Raw genomic sequence first — 13,300 nt, 5'->3', positions numbered from 1 at the left:
GAGGTTATTGATCTATTCAAAAAGATCATGCAAGCTGCAATGTGAGAAATGAATTAACACTTGGCAGGGAGACCAGAAAGGAAACCATTTTAGTAGTTTAGGTGAGGTAACCGATTATGGTAATAAAAGGGAAGCACAGATAATTGTAAATGTATTTTGGAAATGGGATTGATAATTCTCACTGATGGATTAGATTAGGAATTTAGGGAAAGGGAGGAAATAGTGTTGCAACCTAATTTTGGTCTTGATTAACCAGGTGGATTTTGATATAATAATAGAAAAGACTGGAGACAATGATAGAGAAGGGAAGAATGAATGCATTGGGAGATGGAAAGGAAATCAGGAGTTCCATTTTTAGGTTCGAGATGTATGTGAAACACCCAAGCAGAGAAACAAGGTATTATTTTGAATCTGTAGATCTGCAGTTTGAAGTAGTTCTGGGTTGGAGATAAAATATAAAGATGATACTTAAAATCGTAAGGTGCAAAACAGAGAGAGACAAGAGATGACTCGTGACTGAAACCTGAATCGCAACATGTGGAGATTTGCTAAAATAGGAGGAAGAGCCAGTCAGTAAAATAGAAAGAACAGCCAGTGAGGAAATAAGTGAAATCACGTGTATTAGTTGTCTATTGCTGCATTACAATTGACCCCAAAATTTAGCAGCTTAAAACAGTGAATGCTATTTCACAGTTTCTGGGGGTCAGAAACCTGGGAGGGTTATCTGGATTGTTCTGGCTTATGGTCTCTTCTGAAGTTGCAGTCAAGCTGTCAGTTGAGAATGCAGTCACATGAAGTCTGTGAATTTCCTCCCAAATCACTCAGGTTGTTGGCAGGGGACACCAGTTCATTATCACAAGAACCTCTCCATAGGATGTCACCATATTTTAGGTGCTGGCTGCCCCCAGAGTGAACGATCTGAGAAAGGGAGAGGCCAAGACAACAGCTGCAGTATTTTATAACCTAATTTCAGAAATGACACACCATCACTCTTGCTGTGTTTTCTTGGTCACACAGATCAACACTAGTTACTCTACCCTGTAGCCATTCATAAAGACAACTGCATTAGAATTTTGTTTTATAATCAACTAGTGAAAAATTATATGATGAGAATATACATATATAAACATTCTGTAACTGATTTCATGCAGCACAACATTTATTCTTTTTTTCTGGAAAAGACAAGGCCTTCCCTTACTACTTGATCTTACTATCATAAGCCTCATGTTTAGCATATATATATATTTACCACAGAAACAAAATTGTACTTTTTTTGTTCTATGAAAGAATTGTTTTAGCATATTTCACCAAATGTAGAAAGCCAATTGTAAGATATACTATTATTTTAGTACCAGTAAGAAAGAAAAAATTCTGCACATTAATAGGGTTCATAAATCATATATACATCTCAGTTTCAGAATTGTTAATAAGTACAAAAATGTGCATCAATGAAGTATGGCATTTGATTATATTGTTAATTTATAGTGTTCATATAATAACTACAGCAATTACAGATACAGCATTTTCATTGCAAATTTATCACAAGTTTAACTTATACATTTCTTTTAGAACAAGTTTTCCATTTAAAATACTTAAAAAATCTTCCAATTAATTGATAATTATTAATACATGCTATTTAAAGAAGAAAACAAGTGAAAGAAGTGAGCCAGGGAGAAAATGCATGAACTGTGGAAACAAATGCACAAGGGATGACTCCGTCTTAAAATAGAGTAACCAGAAAGTTGTCAACTCATTTTACACCTTGGAAATGGTTAAGAAGTAAGTGACAAATTAAAAAGCTACAAAATTAAGAAACTAGACCTTATTGAAATGGCTTTCTTTTTAAAAAAAAAAGTCTCTTAAGCCAAAGAAACAATTAGGAAAGTCAATTTAAAATGTTTGAAGAAATATAACTAAATGGTTAGCTTTCCTTTGCTTCTCTAGATAAATAAAAAGAGGTCAATTTGAATAGCAAACAGAATTATTCCTCACATTAAGGATTGTGGAAATGGAGGTAAATGGAAATGATCACTGTTAAATATCTACTATGTGCCACATACTGTTTTAGTAATTTTATTTAACATTCACAAATAATCCTTGATGAAATGAAATGTATTATCATTTTCATTTTACTGATGAGGAAACATATTTTTCAGGACTAAAACATTTGCCCAACAGCTAACAAATCGAAGAGCCAGGGTTTTAATTCAAAGTTAAATTGAAAGTTTAAATCAAAGCCTTCTTTCTACTATTTTTTGGTTGAGAATTCACAACATTGGAGTGGGAGATTATAAACTCTATTCTTCTGGATGTGTTTGAGATTAGGTCAGAAAACAATTTGGGGAAATATTTTGTGAGCAATTATGCTTAGTAGTCTGAATGTATGTCTTTAAAATTACTAGGCAACCCTAACCTTTCAAAACACTACCATGTCAATTGTTCCTATATTTGAGTAGTTTAGGAGAAAGATAGGTTGAGCTCAAAAGGTCTGGATTTTTCCCTTGTAGCTAAAGGTCACTTGCTCCCTTATTGTTTTGTTTGAAAATGGCCTGTCTCTGAAAGCAAAGTCAGTATTTGTGAATGTTAGGTAGGGGCTTTCACCTTTGTTGTCCTCCTCAACATGTAAAAAACTGGAGCAAAGGTATTTGCTTAGCTCTATAAAGGCAAAAGTTTAATGGCTGCTCAGCTACTAACTTTTCAGGAAAACAATCACTAAATTTAGGACCAAAGATAATATATGCTTGGTCCCAGTGAAAAATGACAAAGAAATAAAATACAATAACAAAACTTTGAATAACTGTGAAGACAAGGTTGTCTCTCTTATTTTATCTAGTTGTTAATCCAAGGAAGGACTACTAAAAAAATCCTTAAAAAATGTCTCATTAAAAATATGAAAACCAATTAAACATTGCATATCAACAATACTTCAATAAAAAATAAAAATAAAAACAAAGCTGAGAAACCAGTATTGGATATATCAAGTATACTTCAATAAAAATTAAGTTGGCATTCTTATAAATTTTTTTTAATGTGTATTTGTATATAAATAGACAAGAATAATAAACCTCAAAATGATACTGTGTTTCTATTTGGATAGCCATATAGGTGATTTTTAAACAATTTTCATCCTTTGCTTTTCTGTATTTTATATATTTTCTAAAATTTCTACAATAAGTATTACTTTTGTAATACCGAAAAAAACTTTTAAAAATTAGACCATTTAAGTTTATTTGAATTGTGTAAGATAAAGGGGAACTAAGAACGAAGGAAAGATTTCTTTGTATGTGATTCCTATAAATCAGGTGTCAAAACTCTACTTTAACAAAGAATAAAGTATCCATTACTAAATCATGTTCTTGATAAATCTAAATTACTGCTAGGGAATATTTACTTTCAGAGAGTATATTTGAGTTTGTTTTTTGATCTTTTTTTCCTGGTGTGCCCTATAGTCCTCCTTTTGCTTCATAAAATATACAGTGGCTCACATTCAATAGAAGCTTCTTGAGCAATGAAGGGGAGTACTGTACTTCAGTGAGAAAACAATATATGTTAAATTCTTTGCTTCCATTGAAAAGGAACCTATATACTGAATTCCAACCAACCTTGAAAGCTATGCTTAAAAAATGGCTTGATCTTTTGCAAGACAATTATTTTCAAAATTCACTTTGTCATATCAAGATCTGGCTAGTTAAAAGTTAATACCGGGAAGATGGCGGCATGAGTAGAGCAGCGGAAATCTCCTCCCAAAACCACATGTATCTATGAAAATATAACAAAGACAACCCTTCCTAGAATAAAGACCAGAGGACACAGGACAATATCCAGACCACATCCGCACCTGAAAGAACCCAGCGCCTCGCAAAGGGGGTAAGATACAAGCCCCGGCCCCGCGGGAGCCGAGCGCCCCTCCCCCCAGCTCCCGGAGGGAGAAGAATAGGCAGAGCGGGAGGGAGACGGAGCCCAGGACTGCCGAACACCCAGCCCCAGCCATCCGGGCCAGAGCGCAGACACAGTACATGCCCAGGGGGCCCTGGATGCTAGGGAAACAGGGAAGCAAGAAGAGTGAGCGGGCACCGGAGGCTGGGCGCCAGAGGACATAAGAAAAGCGCGCGACCATTTTTTTTTTTTTTTTTTTGCTTTTTTACTGTTTTGTTTTGGCGAGCACTTTTTGGAAGTCTTAAAGGGATAGGGACCCCAATACTAGGGAAACAGGGCAGCAAGACCGGTGAGCAGAGGCCTGAGGCTGGCACCGGAGAATAAAGAAAAACGAACGACCACCTTTTTTTTTTTTAATTAAAAACTTTTTTTTTTTTTTTAATTAAAAAAAAATTTTTTTTTTTTCGGTGGTCGTTGTTTTGGTTTGGCGGGTGCTTTTTGGAAGTCTTAAAGGGGCAGGGCGGGTCACTTAATCCAGAGGTAGGGAATCCGGGATCTCTGGGCACCCTAACCCCTGGGCTGCAGGGAGCAGGGAGGCCCCTTACGGAGATAAATAGCCTCCCAGCAGCTCCTGCTCCAACGCAACTCCACCATTTTGGAGCAGCTGCCCGAGCCAGGCCACGCCCACAGCAACAGCGGAGATTAACTCCATAGCAGCCGGGCAGGAAGCAGAAGCCCTGTCTGCGCGCAGCTGCGCAGCACAAGCCACTAGAGGCCGCTGTTCTCCCAGGAGAGGAGGGCCACAAACCAACAAGAAAGGAAGTCCTTCCAGCCGTCACTCGTCTCAGTTCTGCAGACTATTCCTATCACCATGAAAAGGCAAAGCTACAGGCAGACAAAGATCACAGAGACAACACCAGAGAAGGAGACAGACCTAACCAGTCTTCCTGAAAAAGAATTCAAAATAAGAATCATAAACATGCTGACAGAGATGCAGAGAAATACGCAAGAGAAATGGGATGAAGTCCGGAAGGAGATCACAGATGCCAGAAAGGAGATCGCAGAAATGAAACAAACTCTGGAAGGGTTTATAAGCAGAATGGATAGAATGCAAGAGGCCATTGATGGAATTGAAATCAGAGAACAGGAACGCATAGAAGCTGACATAGAGAGAGACAAAAGGATCTCCAGGAATGAAACAATATTAAGAGAACTGTGTGACCAATCAAAAAGGAACAATATCCGTATTATAGGGGTCCCAGAAGAAGAAGAGAGAGGAAAAGAGATGGAAAGTATCTTAGAAGAAATAATTGCTGAAAACTTCCCCACACTGGGGGAGGAAGTAATCGAACAGACCACAGAAATACATAGAACCCCCAACAGAAAGGATCCAAGAACGACAACACCAAGACACATAATAATTAAAATGGCAAAGATCAAGGACAAGGAAAGAGTGTTAAAGGCAGCTAGAGAGAAAAAGGTCACCTATAAAGGAAAACCCATCAGGCTAATGTCAGATTTCTCAACAGAAACCCTACAGGCCAGAAGAGAATGGCATGATATATTTAATACAATGAAACAGAAGGGCCTTGAACCAAGGATACTGTATCCAGCACGACTATCATTCAAATATGACGGTGGGATTAAACAATTCCCAGACAAACAAAAGCTGAGGGAATTTGCTTTCCACAAACCACCTCTACAGAACATCTTACAGGGACTGCTCTAGATGGGAGCACTCCTAGAAAGAGCACAGCACAAAACACCCAACATATAAAGAATCGAGGAGGAGGAACAAGAAGGGAGAGAAGAAAAGAATCTCCAGACAGTGTATATAACAGCTCAATAAGCGAGCTAAGTTAGGCAGTAAGATACTAAAGAGGCTAACCTTGAACCTTTGGTAACCACGAATCTAAAGCCTGCAATGGCAATAAGTACATATCTTTCAATAGTCACCCTAAATGTAAATGGACTGAATGCACCAATAAAAAGACACAGAGTAATAGAATGGATAAAAAAGCAAGAACCGTCTATATGCTGCTTACAAGAAACTCACCTCAATCCCAAACACAAGCACAGACTAAAAGCCAAGGGATGGAAAAATATATTTCAGGCAAACAACAGAGAGAAGAAAGCAGGGGTTGCAGTACTAATATCAGACAAAATAGACTTCAAAACAAAGAAAGTAACAAGAGATAAAGAAGGACACTACATAATGATAAAGGGCTCAGTCCAACAAGAGGATATAACCATTCTAAATATATATGCACCCAACACAGGAGCACCAGCATATGTGAAACAAATACTAACAGAAATAAAGGGGTAAATAGACTGCAATGCATTCATATTAGGAGACTTCAACATGCCACTCACCCAAAAGGATAGATCCACCAGGCAGAAAATAAGTAAGGACACGGAGGCACTGAACAACACAGTAGAACAGATGGACCTAATAGACATCTATAGAACTCTACATCCAAAAGCAGCGGGATATACATTCTTCTCAAGTGCACATGGAACATTCTCCAGAATAGACCACATACTAGGCCACAAAAAGAGCCTCAGAAACTTCCAAAAGATTGAAATCCTACCAACCAACTTTTCAGACCACAAAGGCATAAAACTAGAAATAAACTGTACAAAGAAAGCAAAGAGGCTCACAAACACATGGAGGCTTAACAACACGCTCCTAAATAATCAATGGATCAATGACCAAATCAAAATGGAGATCCAGAAATATATGGAAACAAACGACAACAACAACACTAAGCCCCAACTTCTGTGGGACACAGCAAAAGCAGTCTTAAGAGGAAAGTATATAGCAATCCAAGCATATTTAAAAAAGGAAGAGCAATCCCAAATGAATGGTCTAATGTCACAATTATCGAAATTGGAAAAAGAAGAACAGATGAGGCCTAAGGTCAGCAGAAGGAGGGACATAATAAAGATCAGAGAAGAAATAAATAAAATTGAGAAGAATAAAACAATAGCAAAAATCAATGAAACCAAGAGCTGGTTCTTCGAGAAAATAAACAAAATAGATAAGCCTCTAGCCAGACTTAATAAGAAGAAAAGAGAGTCAACACAAATCAACAGTATCAGAAACGAGAAAGGAAAAATCACGACGGACCCCATGGAAATGCAAAGAATTATTGGAGAATACTATGAAAACCTATATGCTAACAAGCTGGGAAACCTAGGAGAAATGGACAACTTCCTAGAAAAATACAACCTTCCAAGATTGACCCAGGAAGAAACAGAAAATCTAAACAGACCAATTACCAGCAACGAAATTGAAGCAGTAATCAAAAAACTACCAAAGAACAAAACCCCCGGGCCAGATTGATTTACCTCGGAATTTTATCAGACATATAGGGAAGACATAATACCCACTCTCCTTAAAGTTTTCCAAAAAATAGAGGAGGAGGGGATACTCCCAAACTCATTCTATGAAGCTAACATCACCCTAATACCAAAACCAGGCAAAGACACCACCAAAAAAGAAAACTACAGACCAATATCCCTGATGAACGTAGATGCAAAAATACTCAACAAAATATTAGCAAACCGAATTCAAAAATACATCAAAAGGATCGTACACCATGACCAAGTGGGATTCATTCCAGGGATGCAAGGATGGTACAACATTCGAAAGTCCATCAACATCATCCACCACATCAACAAAAAGAAAGACAAAAACCACATGATCATCTCCATAGATGCTGAAAAAGCATTTGACAAAGTTCAACATCCATTCATGTTAAAAACTCTCAGTAAAATGGGAATAGAGGGCAAGTACCTCAACATAATAAAGGCCATCTATGATAAACCCACAGCCAACATTATATTGAACAGCGAGAAGCTGAAAGCATTTCCTCTGAGAACGGGAACTAGACAGGGATGCCCACTCTCTCCACTGTTATTTAACATAGTACTGGAGGTCCTAGCCACGGCAATCAGACAAAATAAAGAAATACAAGGAATCCAGATTGGTAAAGAAGAAGTTAAACTGTCACTATTTGCAGATGACATGATACTGTACATAAAAAACCCTAAAGACTCCACCCCAAAACTACTAAAACTGATATCGGAATACAGCAAAGTTGCAGGATACAAAATCAACACACAGAAATCTGTGGCTTTCCTATACACTAACAATGAACCAACAGAAAGAGAAATCAGGAAAACAACTCCATTCACAATTGCATCAAAAAAAATAAAATACCTAGGAATAAACCTAACCAAAGAAGTGAAAGACTTATACTCTGAAAACTACAAGTCACTCTTAAGAGAAATTAAAGGGGACACTAACAGATGGAAACTCATCCCATGCTCGTGGCTAGGAAGAATTAATATCGTCAAAATGGCCATCCTGCCCAAAGCAATATACAGATTTGATGCAATCCCTATGAAACTACCAGCAACATTCTTCAATGAACTAGAACAAATAATTCAAAAATTCATATGGAAACACCAAAGACCCCGAATAGCCAAAGCAATCCTGAGAAAGAAGAATAAAGTAGGGGGGATCTCACCCCCCAACTTCAAGCTCTACTATAAAGCCATAGTAATCAAGACAATTTGGTACTGGCACAAGAGCAGAGCCACAGACCAATGGAACAGACTAGACAATCCAGACATTAACCCAGACATATATGGTCAATTAATATTTGATAAAGGAGCCATGGACATACAATGGCGAAATGACAGTCTCTTCAATAGGTGGTGCTGGCAAAACTGGACAGCTACATGTAGGAGAATGAAACTGGACCATTGTCTAACCCCATATACAAAAGTAAACTCAAAATGGATCAAAGACCTGAATGTAAGTCATGAAACCATTAAACTCTTGGAAGAAAACATAGGCGAAAACCTCTTAGACATAAACATGAGTGACCTCTTCTTGAACATATCTCCCCGGGCAAGGAAAACAACAGCAAAAATGAACAAGTGGGACTATATTAAGCTGAAAAGCTTCTGTACAGCAAAAGACACCATCAATAGAACAAGAAGGATCCCTACAGTATGGGAGAATATATTTGAAAATGACACATCCGATAAAGGCTTGACGTCCAGAATATATAAAGAGCTCACACGCCTCAACAAACAAAAAACAAATAACCCAATTAAAAAATGGGCAGAGGAACTGAACAGACAGTTCTCTAAAAAAGAAATACAGATGGCCAACAGACACATGAAAAGATGCTCCACATCGCTAATTATCAGAGAAATGCAAATTAAAACTACAATGAGGTATCACCTCACACCAGTAAGGATGGCTGCCATCCAAAAGACAAACAACAACAAATGTTGGCGAGGCTGTGGAGAAAGGGGAACCCTCCTACACTGCTGGTGGGAATGTAAGTTAGTTCAACCATTGTGGAAAGCAGTATGGAGGTACATCAAAATGCTCAAAACAGACTTACCATTTGACCCAGGAATTCCACTCCTAGAAATTTACCCTAAGAACGCAGCAATCAAGTTTGAGAGAGACAGATGCACCCCTATGTTTATTGCAGCACTATTTACAATAGCCAAGAATTGGAAGCAACCTAAATGTCCATCAATAGATGAATGGATAAAGAAGATGTGGTACATATACACAATGGAATACTACTCAGCCATAAGAACAGGGCAAATCCAATCATTTACAGCAACATGGATGGAGCTGGAGGGTATTATGCTCAGTGAAACAAGCCAAGCGGAGAAAGAGAAATACCAAATGATTTCACTTATCTGTGGAATATAAGAACAAAGGAAAAAACTGAAGGAACAAAACAGCACCAGAATCACAGAACTCAAGAATGGACTAACAGGTACCAAAGGGAAAGGGACTGGGGAGGATGGGTGGGTAGGGAGGGATAAGGGGGGGAGAAGTAGGGGGATATTAAGATTAACATGCATGGGGGGTAGGAGAAAAGGGAAGGCTGTACAACACAGAGAAGGCAAATAGTGATTCTACAACATTTTGCTATGCTGATGGACAGTGACTGTAAAGGGGTTTATAGGGGAGACCTGGTATAGGGGAGAGCCTAGTAAACATAATATTCATCATGTAAGTGTAGATTAGTGATACCAAAAACAAAGCAAAAAAAAAAAAAGGGCAGTTCCTGTGTGGTAACCTCCAATGAGTTCTACACAAGGGTATAAAGGGCATATAAAAGTGTAGGCAAAGGGTCTGTTTGTGTTTATACAGAAGATCAAAGCCTAATTTGGCTACCCCGAAAATGAACTAAGATACGATATGAAAGAGAACTTCCAACATCTGCACTCTCTGGAAGACTCATGCCAGAAGATGATCATCAAAAAACCCCAACAAAGATCCACGCACTGCTACAGCTGTAGATGCACTCATCCCACCAGTTCCTGGACTTGCCATGGGAATGAGGAAGGAGATATCTAAGCTGGCCTGTGCATACAGTAAAACAACAAATTTGACTGGATCTATACTGTTGGAACTCAACCAAGAATTAGGAGAAGTGCAAATTGTAGCGCTCCAAAATCTTACAACTACAGATTATTTACTGTTAAAAGAACATAAGGGATGTGAACATTCCCCAGGAATGGGTTGTTTTAATTTGTCTGATTTCTCTCAGACTGTTCAAGTTCAGTTGGACAATATCCACCATATCATAGATAAGTTTTCACAAATGCCTAAGGTGCCTAACTGGTTTTCTTGGTTTCACTGGAGATGGCTGGTAATTACAGGTATGCTTTGGTTATGTAACTATACTCCCATTATGTTAATGTGTTTGCGCAATTTAAGTAGTAGCTTAAAACCTATACATGCTGAAGTACACTACAAGAAGATATGTCAAAGAAATAATCAATCTTCCCATGTTTTCTTCCACCTGCTACTTCTATAGCTTTTCTTCTTCTTTCCTAATTACAACCCTTAAATAGAATTCGTGCCTCATATCAAATTTACCGAGTATCATAATTCTTCCAAGTGGTAAAGATACCTCAAGACAAATGCTGGGCATAGAAGCCACAGGGCATAAATATGCAAAGAAGTAAAAAGCTAACCTTTTCAAACAATAAGGCTTCCCTCTCACTTACCAACTTCACATTTCCCTGTATGGCCCCGGAAGATGACTGGTTAGCCAGAGACGGGTAAGATTCCTCAAGGGAGGAACAACCTAAGACAGGCACAGTCGCAGGGGGGCCATCAGGTGAGAAATTGGGGATCAACAGAGGTGAGGCTTAGAACCTCACCCCCCCTGTTCTGAGAGAAATCTTCTGCATACGTGGATGTTTTATTGCCCTCGTCTAGCTTGGATTAACACATAGTCTACAGGCACTCACCTGATCATCTACATTTGCTCTCTTACAACACTAAACTATGTTTTCTACCTTTATCTTGTATCTACCTACCACTTCAGCATTTTATTAAAAATAATAATAATAAAGAGAGAAATGTGGTATCCACATATAAATCAAGTATAAAAACCAAATGAGTATTCATATTTGAACTGACTGTTTAGAGTTCATAATGCATGAGCAAAACCGAAAGTTTCTGTGATGACTGCCCCTGTACTGTTCACTATGTAACTTATTCATTATGTAAGAATTTGTTCTACATGTAAGAACTTGTTTGTTATGCCTCAGAAGATTGGAGACTGACGAAAATTAGGCTTGGGGTGGATTAATGATTGTGCATTGAGCATTGACTCCCCTATACAGAATTTTATTGTCGTTAACAACCATTTGATCAATAAATATGAGAGATGCCCTCACAAAAAAAAAAAAGAAGAAAAAAAAAAGGAAAAAAAAAAAAGGACAGACTTCCAATGGTAAAATAAATAAGTAACCGGGATGTAATGTATAGCATAAGGAATATAGTCAAGATATTGTAACAGCTTGGTAGGGTGATAGCTGGAACCTAGAATTATGTATATAAATGTTTTATCACTGTGTTGTACACTTGAAACTAATGTAATGTAATACTGTGCGTCAACTACCCTTCAATAAAAAATAATTATTTAAAAAAAAAAAAGTTAATACCACTGGCTCATTTTTAAATGCAATTTTAGAAAGGCTTATAAAACCATGGACTCGACTTTGTTGTTCTACTGTTCATGCCATTTTTTATTGTCTATAACAAAGAAAAAGCTTAATATTGTACCATAACTAGATAATTTTTGCCAAAACAAACCCGTCCAATAGCTTTGCCTAGACACATTCAGTCTCCATCACATATTCCAGGGAGATATTTCTGGCAATGGCATCTGAGATGATCTGTTGCCCCTACAATGAGATGCTCATTATTTGAAAACAAATTCATTAACATGCTTAAAAATCCTTCAGGAGCAGGAGACATACAAATATTGTCATTATTGGTCATTTACAATTTATTCACAGGGATCCAACTGGCAACCATCTGGTGCATAAAACTGACAACTGAAGACTGAAGGAAATACAGAATAAAAGTCACTGGAAAAATAAAGTTTAGTCTCCATATGTCTTTGACACATACTAAATTAGTGAATTAGTGGCATAAAATGAATGCTCTACAGTAACAGATACGTATATGAAATTTAACACAAAAGCAAATTGAAATTTTGTTCAATAGTTTATATTGAAGGACAAAATGAAGCCAGTGGCAACAATCTCATAATTAATTGGCAAATAAGGAGTATATGCTAGGCTGTAGTAACAAATAGACATTAAAATATATAATGGCTCACATGCAATAGAAGCTTTTCCTCTCTCAACAATTTGAGACAATTGTATTAGGTTGGTAAATATTTCCTCAAACAGTGATTCAGAGCCCCAACCTCTCTGTTACTCTCCTATCTCATTGGGCCCATGAACAGAATTCAAGGGTCCACCAACCTTCAAAGGATGCATGGTTAGAACTCAGGGCTGTATATTTGCATGGGAAATATTATATATCAGTATACTTGCATGGGAAAAATTACATCACACTGTTAACTTTGAATCAAAATTTATTGTTTCCTTTAAATGGGAATGTAGTCAAAAACCACAGAAGTACTAGTGGCACTAATACTTTATAGCAAATGTAAACCAGAGATCTTTTTTATTATTACTATTGCTGCAGATCTTTCAAATAACCATTTATACTCAATACTCTTTCAAAATTAGTCTTTATGAGACCTGCCTCTAGATCTTATAATTATATCAAATACAAAATCACACTGTGGCAGGCAGGCTTTAGGATGGTCCCCACGTCCTATAATTCATGCCTTTGTGTTATTCTCTTCCAGCAAAAGGGATTGTATGCCATTTCTGAGACGGATTCTGTGCAATCTCTTGGAGCACTTGATCTGGGGGAAGTCATGTTACTTTGTCATGAGGCAACCCTATGGAGAGGTCAGTGTGATGAACTGAAGCCTGTCAACAGCCATTTGAGTGAGCTTGGATGTGGACCTTCGCCCAGTCAAGCTTCCATATGATTGCATCT

Source organism: Manis pentadactyla, chromosome 12 (genome assembly GCF_030020395.1).
Source record: "Manis pentadactyla isolate mManPen7 chromosome 12, mManPen7.hap1, whole genome shotgun sequence".
NCBI lineage: Eukaryota > Metazoa > Chordata > Mammalia > Pholidota > Manidae > Manis > Manis pentadactyla.
Note: the sequence above shows the minus strand (reverse complement) of the source record.